The sequence below is a fragment of the Monodelphis domestica genome, chromosome 3 (assembly GCF_027887165.1).
Source record: "Monodelphis domestica isolate mMonDom1 chromosome 3, mMonDom1.pri, whole genome shotgun sequence".
Taxonomy (NCBI): Eukaryota; Metazoa; Chordata; class Mammalia; order Didelphimorphia; family Didelphidae; genus Monodelphis; species Monodelphis domestica.
In genome coordinates, this window is record NC_077229.1 from 101948044 (window position 1) to 101963807 (window position 15764).

The 15764-nt window shown below is 38.1% G+C and overlaps 1 long non-coding RNA gene across 1 annotated transcript in view; it reads left to right on the top strand.

The window, feature by feature from the left end:
- LOC103093486 (uncharacterized) overlaps window positions 1-15764 on the top strand; it is a 57407-nt gene extending 41643 nt beyond the window's left edge. Inside the window, exons 2-4 of the long non-coding RNA XR_008917451.1 lie at window positions 8121-8272; window positions 9041-9209; window positions 11343-15764. This is a non-coding gene — a long non-coding RNA (uncharacterized LOC103093486). The remainder of the gene's footprint in view (window positions 1-8120; window positions 8273-9040; window positions 9210-11342) is intronic.

The window sequence follows — 15764 nt, forward strand, 5'->3', positions numbered from 1 at the left end:
TTGTTTTTTTTAAAACCCTTACCTTCCATCTTGGAATCAATACTGTGTATTGGTTCCAAGGCAGACGAGTGGTAAGGGCTAGGCAATGGGGGTCAAGTGACTTACCCAGGGTCACACAGCTGGGAAGTGTCTGAGGCCAGATTTGAACCTATGACCTCCCATCTCTAGGCCTGGCTCTCAATCCACTGAGCTACCCAGCTGCCTCCACACAGTAGGTATCTAATAAATGTTTCTTGGGGGTTCAATGGATTGAGAGCCTAACTTAGAGGTGGGAAGTGCTGGGTTCAAATTTAGCTTCAGATATTTCCTAGCTGTATGAGCCTGGACAAGTCACTAACTTCCATTGCCTAACCCTTGTTGCTTTTCTGCCTTAGAACCACTGCACAATATGGATTCTAACAAGGGTTTTTTATTGTTTTGTTTGTTTGTTTGTTTGTTTTAATGTTTCTTGACTGACTGAGTTGGAATGGAGGCATGAAAAAGTAATGATGGGGCATTTCTGCCATCTAGACCTCTGCCCAAGGCAAATACAATGAAAGATTTTTTTATTCAGTTTAATGGTAATTTCATATAAAGTGAAAAAAAACTAGTAAAGGGAATTTCTCTTCTGGATCTGATTCTCACAAAGGAGAAATACAGCGTTGGAAGTGGACATGAAGGAATTTTTGTCCCATTCTACCTCCCCCCCAAAAAACCTTTGAGGGTTGTATGTGTAGGCTGGGGCATTTAGTGGAGCCTCACTTTCAAGATCCTCTTTGATTAACATGCAAATGAGGCAAGGGGCAGAACAAAAGCTAAGTGAAGAAAGCAAGAGCAGCACCCTTCCTTTCCCCCCTCCACATTCCTGCCTTTATTATGTATATCGACCTGCAACAAAACCCTAGGCTTTTCGGCAGAGTTGTGGCCAGCTCCAAACCTTACTCTTCTTCCTTAGGAGGAAAATAAAAATGATAGCATGCATTTGAGGTTTGCAAAATGCTTTACAAATTCTGCTACATTCTGTCCTCATGACAACCCTGATAGGTGGGTACCATCATAGATGGGGAAACAGGAGATGGGAAGATTTGAACTCCTTCCTGGCTCCAGTTCCAGAATTCTCCCTACAAGCTTCCTAGATGATCTGAAAAGGGAAAGTCAATTTGAAAACAGGGTCCATTCGCTATCATTAACCAATTTGGATTTTAATGCAAAACGCCTACTTTGATGTAAAGCAACTTTTGTGAAGAACCTGGGGCTTGGCTGGAGTCTGTAAGTGCACCTGTCACCAGACAGCCCTCTAAGTAGTTAGGCTAGCAGAGTAACTGCACCTGGAAGTCCCATTTCCCAACTCACTCCCTAGTATTTTCAAGCTACAGTCATACCTTTTAGGTTTCCTTAGGTTTCTGCCCAAGAGTCTGAATATTCCTAGCAATTATTCATAATCAGTGGGACTCATTTTTACTTTCACCCTCTGAGCTTTTCTCTTTTCTCTCTCTTTTCCCTCCTCAGGGTGAATCCAGCAAAAATCACTCAGATATAGGCTAAATGACATTTTTACCACAGTGTAAAAATAAATAAAAATAAAATTGACTTTAAGGTCTCAAGTGGCAGGACCTGGCTGCTCCTGGTAAACTCTGAATTTCAGTCCTACCACTTTCTTCTGCATCTGCCTCTCCTTGACATTAGGGAGCCAACTGTAACCCCAAACCATAATGTTGGGAATTCCCTCCTGAGCATTTTTGGTTTCAAAGGTGTGGGTAGCATGCATCTGCAGTGTACTTCATCTCAGAGTTCAGAAGAACACTAATGGCTCCCATGGGGGAAATTGAGTCATTGAGTTCTTGAAAGTGGGACTACCTTGAGTGAACATTCAAAAGGGGGATGGAAGTGGGTAGGGTAAGAATTTGTGTGTGAGTGCATGGACCTGCCCTTTCCTTTTGCCCTTGAGAGCCATCTTGACAGTCATTTAGGGCAGGGAGTCATAGGAAAGAGATGGAGCATGAACTGTTGTGGGCTTTGGGTTGTTGGTGGTACAACCGGAACTTCTCCCTACCAGAAAAGTCTGAATCCAGGGGGGAGCTGGAGTCAGAAGCTTTTCCTATTTTAATCATCCTGAGCAATTTTTGTATATTACCCCCTGGCTGAAAATTCAAAATATGGCTGTTATAAGTTTATTACTTGTCTAGTGTATGTGGTGGAGAGAGGGTCACCTATTGGGAGCAGCGCACAGAAGAATGGAGCCAGATTTAGAGCCAAGATGAAATGTTCCGCATGAGATTGCTGGGGATCCTGAAAAAAAATGTTCCTTGTATTTTTGCTGTGTCTAATAAGCCATAAGAAAAAAAAAAATTGGACCAGCCAACAGGTAAACAGCAGTGCCTTAACCTAACTGGCAGCTAGGAATTTGAGGGGGCAGACAGGGGGGCAATCAAATGGAAGGAGGTGAGGATGGTTCACTTCACCCCTTCACCTCTATAAAACAGCTGTAGCCTGTGTTTGTATTTGGTGGTAGCCCATGTGACAGTAGTGCAAATAGCCCTCAGCAGCTCACATACCATATGCCTATAAGAAGATAGGGCATCACTTTATTAGAGTAATAATAATAATAATAATAGTAACCAAAAACAACCAGTGGGTAGGACATACATCTGTGATATATGAATATTTTGTACACATACACACGTGTTGAATTCACATACTCAAACCATCTGCTCAGTGGTCTCCACTTCTTTCTGACACAAGTGAATAGATCCTCTCTAGCACCCAAGTGTGAACTCACCACCATGTGGTTCAAATAACTGTATAAGTAACAAGCATGTTGACTGGGTTTTGAATTTTAGTCTAGGGGATGATATAAAATATTGCTCAAGAGAATTAAAATAGGAAAAATCTATGGCTCTAGCCCTCAACCAACATCTGGGCTTTTGATCCTCTACCTGAATGACTCATAGTCACTCAGTTTACTGCTTGTTTATGGCCTGTTGGGATCCTGCCCTAAACACATTTTCCTGTCCTCCATGATACCTAATAGAAAATGCAAGAGACTTTTTTCCCATTATTTTTTTTTAATTCAAAAAGATTTCATTTCCCCAATTACATGTAATAATAATTTTCAACATACATTTTACAAAATTATAAGATCCAAACTCTGCCTTCTCTTCCTCTACTAGGAACCGGTAAACAATTTGATCTGGGCCATACATATATTATCATTAAAAAAAACCTCCACACTTTCATATTGGTCATAAAGCAAGAGACTTCTGCAACAATTGATAAGTAAGGGACAAGTTATCCCCTATACACCTTAGCTATTATAGTCATAGAATAGAATTACCAGGTATAAAGGAGGCCTTAAACCATTCTTTATTTCATTAATTATTAAATTAAAATTTAATTAAAATGAAAAGAATTAAAGAAAAATAAAAAGAATTAAAATAAGGGAAATAATTGACTGAGCAAATTAGCAACCACCCTCTGGCAACACGACCTATAAATTGGAGTGATGGAGGGAAAAATCTCAGAGGGGTTGCTATTTATACTTCTGGAGCTTGTTCAGGACATATTTGGAACCCTTATGCATTTGCTATGACCCACTGGAGAGATTTGGAACTAAAAGGAAATTGCCTTTATTGCTTTCATATTATTGATCATAAACAAAGAGATCACTTGTAATCCTTTAGGTAGGTCACTGACACTATGATTTTTAGAAAAAGTTATTAAACTGTGTATAAGACATCAATTATAATGGAAATATTAGTGATAGTTGTAAAAATTAAAATTATATCTCAAATAATAAAATGTTATATTTTAGGAGGTTTATTAGTGATCATTAGAAATCAAGGAATAAAGAGGATACAAAATAAAGACCATGTGCCCATGGCTGATCCTCCAGTTCAAATGCCAGCCTTACCACCACCAAGCTTGAGACAGTAAAAGGGGGGGGGAGGCAGGACTGCCCACTCAATATTTATCCCCTATCTACAGGAAGTACATAATGACAGGAAGTCAGTCAGTAGGCTCCCAGGAAATGTAGTTCTTTTTTAGGGTAACAGATTTTCAATTATACATAGTTTTAGAAAGGATATAGTTTGATGTATTGGAATACTATAGCAACTAACTAGATTAAGAGCTTCTGTTGGAGAAATAAAAACTTCAGGTCTATGTAGTTATCTGGGGAAGCTGTAACTCATGCAGCTGTGCTCATTTGGAATGGTGAGTGCACAGCTGGAGTTGTTGTCCTAATGAGATAATAGGGACACAACCTCACCGTGTCCAGGTGTTATTTGATCTTGTGAAGATTTATACCCATTACAGGCTCCTCAGAATCTTATGACCAAAGACACGCTTCTCTGACTTAACTCCTACCAGAGTTAGTATGATGGTTCTGGACTAGTTAGATTATTTCAATTTCTTTATAATACATCTTATTGTACTAGAATTTATTACATCATATCAAAACGTTACCAAATTATTACCAAAGTATTATAACACACTGAACATTTTATCTTATTAATAATCACTTATGCTAATTAACTATGAAAAGTCTATAAGACACACTGTTGCCATCTAAATGGGGTCTGCCGTAGGTTGGGTCTGGTTGAGACCTCAGCTCAAATTTTTCACAATTATAGATTTTTTTAATGCAGAATGATGTCCCAGAGATGTCTTTATTTCTAACAGGTCTCCCCCCTTTCCCTAGTATTTCAGGGATCCTTTGGAGGAGAAAACATTTTTTCTCCTTTTAAAAAAAAAGAATTTAAAATTTATATTTTCTATTTCATACAACACCATAGCATCCCATGTACCCCTCCCCATCACCTAGAGCCATCCATCCCATAGACAAATAATTGAGGGTTTTTTTTTGAGAGAGAGAAAAATCCCCAGTATAACTAATTGAAAAAGTCTAAAAAAATATGTGCAACATCGATGGACCACCCACCTCTACCAAGGGGTAGACTGGGAGGGGGTCTTTTCATATCTCTTAATTCAAGTCCCATTTGACTTTTATAATTTTGTTATTTTACTTTTGATTTTTTGATGTGCCATTGTCCTTTCCATTTACATTGTTAGAGTTATGGTGTGTATTGTTTTCCTTGTTTTAGACAGCAAAGGAAGTCAGTCTTTTAATGTGTTTCATTTACAAGTCAGATTAGTATGTTTTAGATAACTTTTGCATTGTCAATGCATTCATCTCTTATTTATGGTTATCTGTTGTACTAATGTGTCCATGATAAATTTGGAAGATAACATGAGCAGTAGGGGTTTTGCATCCCTGGAAGACTGGTTCTTGGCAATTTATCTAGAGCTCGCTATGGGAACTCATCCATGAGTTATGAGTTGTTGACATTTTTTTTTTTACCTTTTAAGCAGAACTAGCCTGCATGCCTTATTGTGACGTAAGGGTGGATAACTTGTCTGAAGTCCTTGTGGACTTCAGATTCATGTGATAAGGATTGACTGATAGCACATAAACCCTGAGTAATCAAGTCCAAGTACTTAAGCCCTTTTTGTAAGCCCCAAATTTCTACGGGACTTTTAAAAAATTTATCTCTCTGTTAATTTCCATTTTCCTTTAAAAGTTTAATTTGTATGTCTTAGTAAAAAGTAAATTGAAACTCCCAGTTGGAATCCTATGTGTTTCAAGGATCTCTGGAGAAATTCTGGGTGCCCTATTTTCCTTCTATTTCCCTGTTGAGTGAAATGTGTAGTAAGCAAAGACAGACAAAAAGGAGAAAGAAGATTTCTTAATTTTATCCCAAAAACTAATTTCCCTTAATACCATCCTATTGGCTAACTTATAGAAGCTAAATAAGTTAAGTTCCCCCCAAACAGAATCTCACAAACTGAGTCCAGAAATGGGCCAAGATCCCAGAGGTAAAGTCCAAATTAGGTCCAGTAGAGATTTGATGGTTCATTCTCTGGTCTTCAATCTAGCTGCCAACAGCCTTTTCAAGTCTTTTTCTCCTCAAGCTATCTCACAGAGGGCCAGAAATCTTGTAGATAGGTGGAAATCATAGCTACCTCCAAAAGCTTTAGCAGGAAACCTGCTTTCAGTTGGGAACACAACCCCCTTGGAATCTTGACCCAGGCTCTCATGTGGTTCTGAGTCACATGCTCCGGCCAATCATCCTGTCAATCATTTTGCAGTCTTTCTTTGCTTACTACACATGTATTTCTGTATCCAACTCTGTGTTCATCTCTCTCTCTCTCTCTCTCTCTCTCTCTCTCTCTCTCTCTCTCTCTCTCTCTCTCTCTCTCTCTCTCTCTCTCTCTCTCTCTCTCACCAGTTCAGATGAGAGTAAGGTTCAAGTATTAGTCATTTCTCCCACTTCTGCCTCCTTTGTGTAGATTTTTATTTTTGCATCCTGATGTTGTGAGATAAAATCCCCTAAATCTTCCTTCCCTCCCCTATCTAGTATATTTCTCTTATCTTCCTTTCCATTCTTCTTTTTAGACCACTCCCATACCTTTTTATTTTATTTTTCAAAGTTTAATTAATTAATTAAGACTATTTCCCCATGGTTACATGGTTCATATTCTTTCTCTTCCCTCCTCCCTTCCCCCTCCTGTAGCAAATGAACAATTCCACTGGGTTTTACATTTGTCAATGATCAAGACCTATTTCCATATTATTGATATTTGCACTAGGATAATCATTTAAAGTCTACATCCCCAATCATATCCCCATCAAACCATGTGATCAAACAGTTGTTTTTCTTCTGTGTTTCTATTCCCACAGTTCTTTCTCTCTGGATATGGATATGTTCTTTTTCATAAGTCCCTCAGAATTGTCCTGGATCATTGCATTGCTGCTAGTAGAGAAGTCCATTACATTCAATTGTGCCACAGTGTGTCAGTCTTTATGTACAATGTTCTCCTGGTTCTGCTCCTTTCACTCTGCATCAATTCCTGGAGGTCGTTCTAGTTCACATGTGTGAATAAGAGAATGGCCAAAAGCAAGAGAAACCTGAAGTTTGAAGGGATGCCTCAGAAAAGGAGCAAATGAAACCTTCAGGACCTGCAGGGGATGGGAGAGTTTCATGAAGATTCAAAAAGCTGTTGGAGCCAGAAAGATTTCTTCTTATCTAGGACTCTGGGGGAGCTGGATGGGAGAAGTACTCATCTCAACTCCTTTTGCCTGAATTGAACTGAATGAAGTTCTCTATGCTCAACTGAAGACAACCTTTGGAATTCTTTTTTTTCCCTTAGGGGAACTCAGAGCATATTCCTTGAAGAGATTTTCCTTGGTCAAGCCTTCAAGAATTGTAGTTAGGAAAGAAATAGTAGGGACCTTCCTCCTTCCCTCTGCCCTTTCCCTTCCTTTCAAAAGAAACTAGATACTTTGAATCATAACAGAGATTGATTCAGAGTTCATGTAATAGGAGGGAAATGTCAATCTATCAAATTTAGAAGGAAGCTGTGGTGAGTAGACTTACCCTTTAGTCTGAACTGCCTGACTTCATTGATAAGATATCAACCCAGTGGAAGAAAGAGGAAGTGTCACACAGAACTCAGTCCCCAAAACAGCTGCTCTCTTCCTTTTTTTTTTGGTCCCTTCCTTTTTTTTAAGTCTCCCTTGATATTACACATGGAATTCCTCCCGTTCATTATTCCTTTGAGCACAATAGTATTCCATCACCAACATATACCATTATTTGTTCAGCCATTCCCCAATTGAAGAGCATCCCCTCATTTCCCATTTTTTTTTGCCACCACAAAGAGTGCGGCTATGAATATTCTTGTACAAGTCTTTTCCCTTATTATCTATTTGGGGTATAAACCCATCAGTGGTATGACTGGATCAAAGGGCAGGCAGTTATATAAAGCCCTTTGGGCATAGTTCCAAATAGCCTTCCAGAATGGTTGGATCAATTCACAACTCTACCAGCAACCACATCTTCTTTCTAACAGAACTTCCCCAATTATGATAAAATTCAGAAGGGATACATCTCATTTTTGCATATTTGAATGTAAACACTTTATCCTTATTTAGTTTTTTTTATCATTGTTCATTCTGGATGAGGATTTTTTTTAATGCTTCTTTTAACTCCTATGTTTGTACTTAAAAGCTTTACATAGCTCTAGTCTTCATGATTAATGCTTGGAGGTCCCTTATTAAGTTTTATTAAATTTTTCTGAAGGACCATCACACGGAAAAGGAAGCATCTGCTTGAGCCCAGTGGGCATAATTAGAAGAAATGAATGGAATTTTCAGTAAGGAAGAACTTCCTGCCATTGAGAACTATCTAAAGGTGGGAGAGGTTGTCTATCCCTCAGAGGACTTTTAAGCAAGGTGAGGAGGAGTACTTGCCAGGTATATTGTAGAGATTTTTGTTCAGATATGGATTGAACTAAATAGCCTCTGAGATCTCTTTCAACTTTGAGGTTCTGTCAAAGTGAGCTCAATTTTATCTTGTCTAATCTCTGGGAAAGCACAACAGACCAATGATTGTTTTAATGATTTCATGTTTCAGTGTTAAATCTGTTTACATATTTTTGTATGGGTAGGTGGGTATATTTGGACAGACTCATTAATTTTTTTTGTCTGTTTGGATGTATGTGTACTAAGGTTGATTTGGTTTCTCTAAAAAAGCCTGAAGTACCAGTTTTTAACTCTGTGGGGAAAAAAGCTGTTTCACTGATGGAACAATAGATGGAAGAGAGGGGGGTGGGGGTGGGGAGGGAACGCTTTTAATTGACTGTCATTTGGAACTTAAAATTTACAGATCTCTGCTTAACATGGGGGTAGTAGTGGTGGTGATGGGGATTGGAAAAGAAGAGAGGGAGAGAGTTCTGAGACTCAATATTCTTTGAAAAATGTTGGAAACTGTTTTTACATGTAATTGGGGGAAAATACATTTATTTTAAAAATTAAAACATATAAATCTCACAATAAAAATTTTCTTTGGACTACTTTTCCAAAGGGGTTCAACTAGGCACCTAAATTTGTTACAATAAGGAACTCAATATTTAGCATGGATTGTATTTGTTTACACAAAGATCTATTTTCTGGGAACCAAACTTTTGATTCTATGTTTTTCTTTTTGGTTCTACTAATTAGAATTCTTTTTAAGGCACCATCTTATTAAAAGTGGATTAGCATATCTGCTTCAAGACTACAAATAATTTGGAAAGGGAGGTTTTATTTCAAGAAGTCTGAAAAAATGTCTTGTGTGGGGAAGTTGGAACTGGCCTCCTCCTGAGCACAAAGGGATAAAGGCAATAAAACAGTGAGTACACGAATAGCTTCAGTGTTCTGCCTTACAGGATCTGCAATCTGATTGGATAGCAAGTTGTGTCTTCAAAAAGGAATGTAACCTTGCTGACCTCTAGCTCATTCTAGATAACTAAAACAAGGATGGGGTGCAAAGCAAATTTATAACCCTTCCCTCCTGCTTTTTTATAAGCATTTTCATTCAAAAGTATTTCATACAAATTATTATCAATATGCCCTCATCCAAAACAAGATCACTTGAAAATCCCTTTAAATTGTGTAGTAGCATATTTGCATTAGGCAAAAGTCTTTGGGGGAAAATTCACAATATAATCAGGATATATATTTGAGTTTTAACTGTAACAAGCTTCCCGATCAGCGATATCCTTTCCCCCTGACTTTTTCTTGTATATTTGCTTTCACCCCAACATATAGGGGAACAGGGAAGTTATCAGGAAGTAGAATGAGATGGGAATGATGGATAGCGTCAGAAGCATCAATGGAATCTTTGGGAGACATTTCAGAGGATCTTAGTTTTAGAGCTTAAAGGGGACCATCTAGTCCAACCCCCTCATTTTATAGATAGGGAACTGAGACCCTCAGAAGAGAGGCTAAGTAACCTAATAATAATAGTTTATATTTATATAGCACTTTAAGGTTTGCAAAGGATTGATTTTATAGATTATATATTATAATTATAAATTACTAAATAAATATGAAAATAAATATTTAAATTACAAAAAATAAAATTATGTGAAACATATAAAATCACATCTATATTTACATATGTGTATCTGTATAATTTCATGTGAACCTCAAAACAATCCCATAAAAGTGCTATTATTGTCTCCATTTTGCAGATAGGGAAACTGAAGCTCAGTGTGAGTTCAGAGCACCACTCGGTGGTTGTTGCAGGAATTTTGCTCTGAGTATTCTCTTCCTGCCCATCCACCAGCCTGCTCTCACTCTGTGTAATTCTGACATATTCCTGAACATAGGAGAAATCCTGTACCTTACACAAAAATGGAAATAGAAACTTTATCAAAGAATTGTTCACTAGGAACAAATCCAATTTGTGCCAGAGAAATGAAGATGGTTCGACATGAGTAAAACCACTGGCATTATTAAACAAAAATGATTATATCAATAGATGCAGAAAAAGTTGGCAAAATGTAGAATTTATTTATGTTTTAAAAAATTAAAGAACCATAGACATAAGAAGATCCTTCTGTAATCTTATCAAAAGTACATAAAAGGGAGCAGCTAGGTGGCTTAATAGATGGAGAGCCAGACCTAGAGATGGGAGGTCCTAGGTTAAAATTTGAACTCAGATACTTCCTAGCTGTGTGACCCTGGGCAAGTCACTTAACCCCCATTGGCTGGCCCTTACTGTTCTTTTGCCTTAGAACCAATACACATTATTGCTTCTAAGATGGAAGGTAAGGATAAAAAAAAGTATATATAGACAATTTTTTTTTTAGTGGAAAAATCCAAGGCCCAAGGAAGGAATCACTCAAAATGGGTTTCATCCTAGATCCTGGGAGATCCTGATCTCTAATGTAAAAATTAAATTAGGCTCTAGTAATAGAAATATTATATTTTATGAGGTTTATTAAGGATTATTAGAAATCAAGGAATAAAGAAAATACAAACAAGAAATCCAGGTGCTTAGGGCTGATTAGCCCATTCAAAACCCCCATGCTTAGCTTACTCACTACATCCTTGCAGATGGCAGAGGGCAAAGTAGGCATTATTGCCAGTTAAATACTCCTTGTGGTCTCACCCAGGTGGAGACTCAGGTGAGATTATAGGGAATTCTGGGAAATACCAAGGACTTCTGGGGATTGAAGTCTAGGGTTCAAATCTCCATTTTACACTAACAACAGACTTTTTTACACTCTTTAGATCATTTTACACACACACACACACACACACACACATACACACTGCTTAAAATAGAACTTTTGAAAGAATCTCTAAAACAAAACTTAAGGTTGTCTCACATAATGATAATGTGGCAGGTACAATGCTGAAGACTTTTAAAATATTATTTCATTTAATCCTCACAATAACCTTGTGAGATAGTTATTATTTTTAATTTAATTTTTAAAATTTTTTCCATGGTTACATGATTCAATTTCAATTTCAGGGTAGGAAAAACTTCAGAGAGGAGCACAGAGGATAGAGTGCCAGCCCTGGGGAGCCAGGAGGATCTGTGTACAAATCTAGCCTCAGACACCTACTTATTGCATGACCCTGGGTGAGTCACTTAACCCTATTTGCCTCAGTTTCCTCATCTGTAAAATGAGCTGGAGAAGGAAAATGGCCAACCACTCCAATTTCTTTGCCAAGAAAACTCCAAATAGGGTCAAGAAGAGTTGGACATGGCTGAACATCAACAAGCTTCACAGAGTGTTTCCCCACTGGCAGCAGACTGAGAATTGGCCCTGGTGAATTACAGTCAAGATGCAGAGAGGGTGATAAATGAATCAGAAAGACCCTGAGTCTCTGCAGGACTGGAAATGAATATTCCACTGGGTTCTCCATGTGTATGCCTATCATTGTATTCCAACTTTGTGCTCACTCTTCCCAAAGACACTTTTGTCTTTTGATTCCACCTTCACCATCCCATTCAGCCCATCACTGGCCTAAAATCTCTGGGAACTAAAAGATGGGAACATCTCTGATGTACACCAAAAAAATATGTTTCTCTATGAAAAAGTAAAGCTTACAAGTCATCTCAGGGCTGAGGGTGGGAATTAAAATAGCTATCTCTGGGGCTATGACACCACCCCTGGGGTTCCTGAGAGTCACCACTCACTCCTTCCTCCATCCCCTGACCTCACTGACTGGTCTAAGACCAAAAAGTTTTGTGCTTTCAGAGAGGTTCAGGACAAAGACCTGAAGAGCATTCCATCTTATCTCTACTCATCTTGAGATGACTCCTGGTTAATGAACCACTTTTATTTGTAAGTTTTATGTGTGCTGCCTATTTCTGTTGCCATCAAATTGAGGAAAAATGTGACCTTGCACATAGGAAGTGGCTAATAACTGCTTATTGATTTGACTTGAATAGAAAAATCTAATAATTTATTTTCTGTAAACTCTAAAATTAACCCTGACCCTAAAACTAAATGGCACTAAAACATTTCCAGAGTTCTAGAAATGCAATCATACAAAAGAGAGAAATTGAAGGTATAAATGTACACAAAAAGGAGACAAAATTATTCCTGTTCATAGAGAACATGATAAAGTACTTAGAAAACTATAGTAAATTAGAGAAGAAACTAGTTAAGTGATTATTCAACTCAAGTCAATAAGCATTAAAAAATTTTTTTTAAACCTTTACCTTTGGTCTTAGAGTTAATACTATACATTGGTTCGGTTTTTAAAATTCAGATATTTTATTTTCCCAATTACATGTAAGAACAATTTTTAACATGTTTCCCAAAATTATAAGATCCAAACCATTTCCCTCCCTCCTTTTCCTTCCCCAACTCAGAGATGCTAAACAATTTGATCTGGGCCATATATGCATCATCATGCAAAAAACACTTGTGGAAAGGGCTAGGCAAATGGGATTAAGTGACTTGCCCAGGGCCACACAGCCAGGAAGTGTCTGAGGCCACATTTGAACCCAGGATCTCCTCTCTCTAGCTCATTTTTTGAGGGTCTTCTAATGGCCTGCTAGGAAGTGGTAATCCAAAAACAAAAAGCAAAACTGACCTTTCCTTTATGGACTTTACATGCTACTGGTGGGAAACAATATGTACCCAGGTCTATAGATTCAGAATCTATTTGTTTGTCAAGTCTTGTCTTTTCTACTTCTGTAACATCTCTCAAATAGGCTCTCTTCCTTCCCTTGACACAACCACCTCCCTGGTGTAGGTCCTCATCAGCTCATCCCTGGATTATTGCAAGCACCTGCTGTAAGGGCTGCCTGCCTCAGATCTCTTCCCCACTCCAGTCCATTCTCCCCTCAGCTGGCCAGTTGGTCTTCCTAAAATGCAGATCTGACCTTATCATTGCCCCCCTCCAACAAATTCCAATTAGCTCCAAGATGAAATTAAAATCCTGTTTGGCTCTCTAAGCCCTTTGCAACCTGATCTTTGCCTACCCGTCTAGCCTTCTTACAACGTGCTCTCTTCCAGGTACTGGGGATCCGGTGGCAATGGCCTCCTTGTTGCTGCTCAAATTCCACATTCTTTCTCTCACCTTTGAACATTCTCTCTGGCTGTCCCCCATGCCTAGAAAGCTTTGGCTCTGCCCCTCTGCCTCCTAGAATCCCTAGCTTCCTTCAAATCTCAGTCCTTCTTAAATTTATTGCCTTCCCTCCGAGATTATCTGCATTTTGCCTTGTAAATGGCTTACTTATACATATATTTGTTTGGCTCCCCTCTTAGACTGGGACAGTTTTTCCCCTTTCATTGTATTCCCTAGCACTGAGCACAGTGTCTGGTACACAGTAGGCTGACTCTGGGAAAGTCATTTAACTCATTTGCCTCAGTTTCCTCAAATGAAAAATGGGGATAAGTGCACTTACCTCACAGGGTTGTTGTAAGATCAAATGAGATATTTGTAGAAATGCTAAGCACAGTGCTTGGCATAGAGTTGGTTCCATATAAATGTTTCTTCCCTTTTCTTCCCTCTTAACTTAATAAATGCTAGTTGGCTGACTCGTTAAAGTAAATACAAAGTAATGAGTGGGGAAAGAAGTACTAACTATTGGGGGGAACTGGAAAGATTTCCTTTAGGAGGGAATCTATCACCTATGCTCTGGAAGAAGCTAGAAATTCTATAAAATAGATATGAGGAGGAAAAGTATGGCAAGAGGAGATGGACTGTCATATGTTGGAGAAAGCAAGAAAGCTAGTCTCCAACCCACCTGCCCCACTTGTGGTTGGTTTTCCTTTTATTTCCTTTTCTTTTAAACGCTTTCCAGAAAGTTTTAATGTTTTAGCTAATACAGTGTTCTCACATTTTGCTAGCAATTGTTTTATTTTGGGTGTTCTTATATGTTTGGCTGGAAAGCTTGGTTGTTGTTTGGAGGCTTTGTTAAATTAAATTAAATTAGCTATGTCTCTCTGTAAACGTTTTAAGTCCATTTCATTCTGAAATCTCCATTCCTGTTTTCATAGAGCATACTGCACTTTCTGAGAAGATAATTCTGGGTTTGTGAACTATAATTTATTTTATTCTTTTTAATTTGTACAAATCCTCTCTTTTCTTCCTTGAAAGGCCCTTGATGACCCCAATTATTATTACTTGGTAAGGATTTTTCACTCCTGGTAGCTTTGGGATATTTTTCCCCTTATCATTGCATGACATGTTTAGGAGTTTTAAATCTTGGCTTCTTTTTTGCTGGGTCTTAGAGATTTTTTTTTACATTTCTCTCATTTTTTTTTATTAAGGGAAATTCTATTTAGTAATTTCCTGTCTCGATTCTTTGTTTCTTTTTTTTCTCTAAATTCTCTGGAATGTCAATAATCCCAAGATCCATGATCTATTAGTGGCCTATCACTTGCCTACATATTTTTCAATAGTCTAGTCAATAAGCATTTACTAAGCACTTATATATTAGGCATTTTGCTAAGCTCTAGGGATACAAAGAAAAGAAAAAGTTAGCCCTCAAGGATGTGAATTTCTCATAAGGAAGACAACAGGCAAATATTTCTGTACATAAAAGATATATGGGAAGTATAAATAGGAGGTAATCTCAGAGGAAGGGGCGGGGGGGGGGAATGAGGCAAGCAGGTAAATATCTTACAAAAGATGAAATTTGCAGTGATTCTTGGAGGAAGTCAGGAAGCAGAGGCAAGGAGGAAAAGCATTCTAGCTTGGGAGACCCCCAGTGAAAAGGTACCAAATCTGGAGATGGAGCATCATGTTCAAGGAACAATGAAAAGGCCAGGGTTACTGGATGGTAGAGCTCCTGGAGGGGAATGAAGACTAAAAAAGACTTGAGAGGCGGCCAGCATCCAGGCTGTCAAGGGGTTTAAAAGCCTAAATTAGGAAGATTTTCTATTTGATCCTGGAAATAACTGGGTACCACTGGAGTTCACTAGATCTGCATAGAGATGATGATCATGGAAACTATGGGAGCTGATGAAATCACCAAGTGAGAAAGCATAGATATAGAAGAGAGAAGAGTCCAGGACAGAGCTTTGAGGACAGCCAATTAGTGGGCACAGCCTAGATGAAGATCCAGAAAAGAACAACGAAGACTGCTTAGACAGGCAAGAGGAGAACCAAAAGAGAACAATGTCCTAAAAACCTAGAGAGGAGATAAGGAAGCAGGAGAGGATGATTGACAGTGTCAGAGACTGCAAGAAGGATGAAGATTGAGAAAAGGTCACATTTTGTCAAGTAATAGAAACGAGTTGGTGTAAATCGGTGACTTATTTTTAGTCTTTTGAGTCCTGGGGGTTCTATACTGTGTGTGTGCATTTGTTATTTTATTTTACTCGAATATTTCATATTTATTTTTGTTAATATTTAATAATGAATTTAATTTTAAATTTTTATCAAATCGTTATGATTTCACCCTAAATGTAATAAAAATGAATTTTAG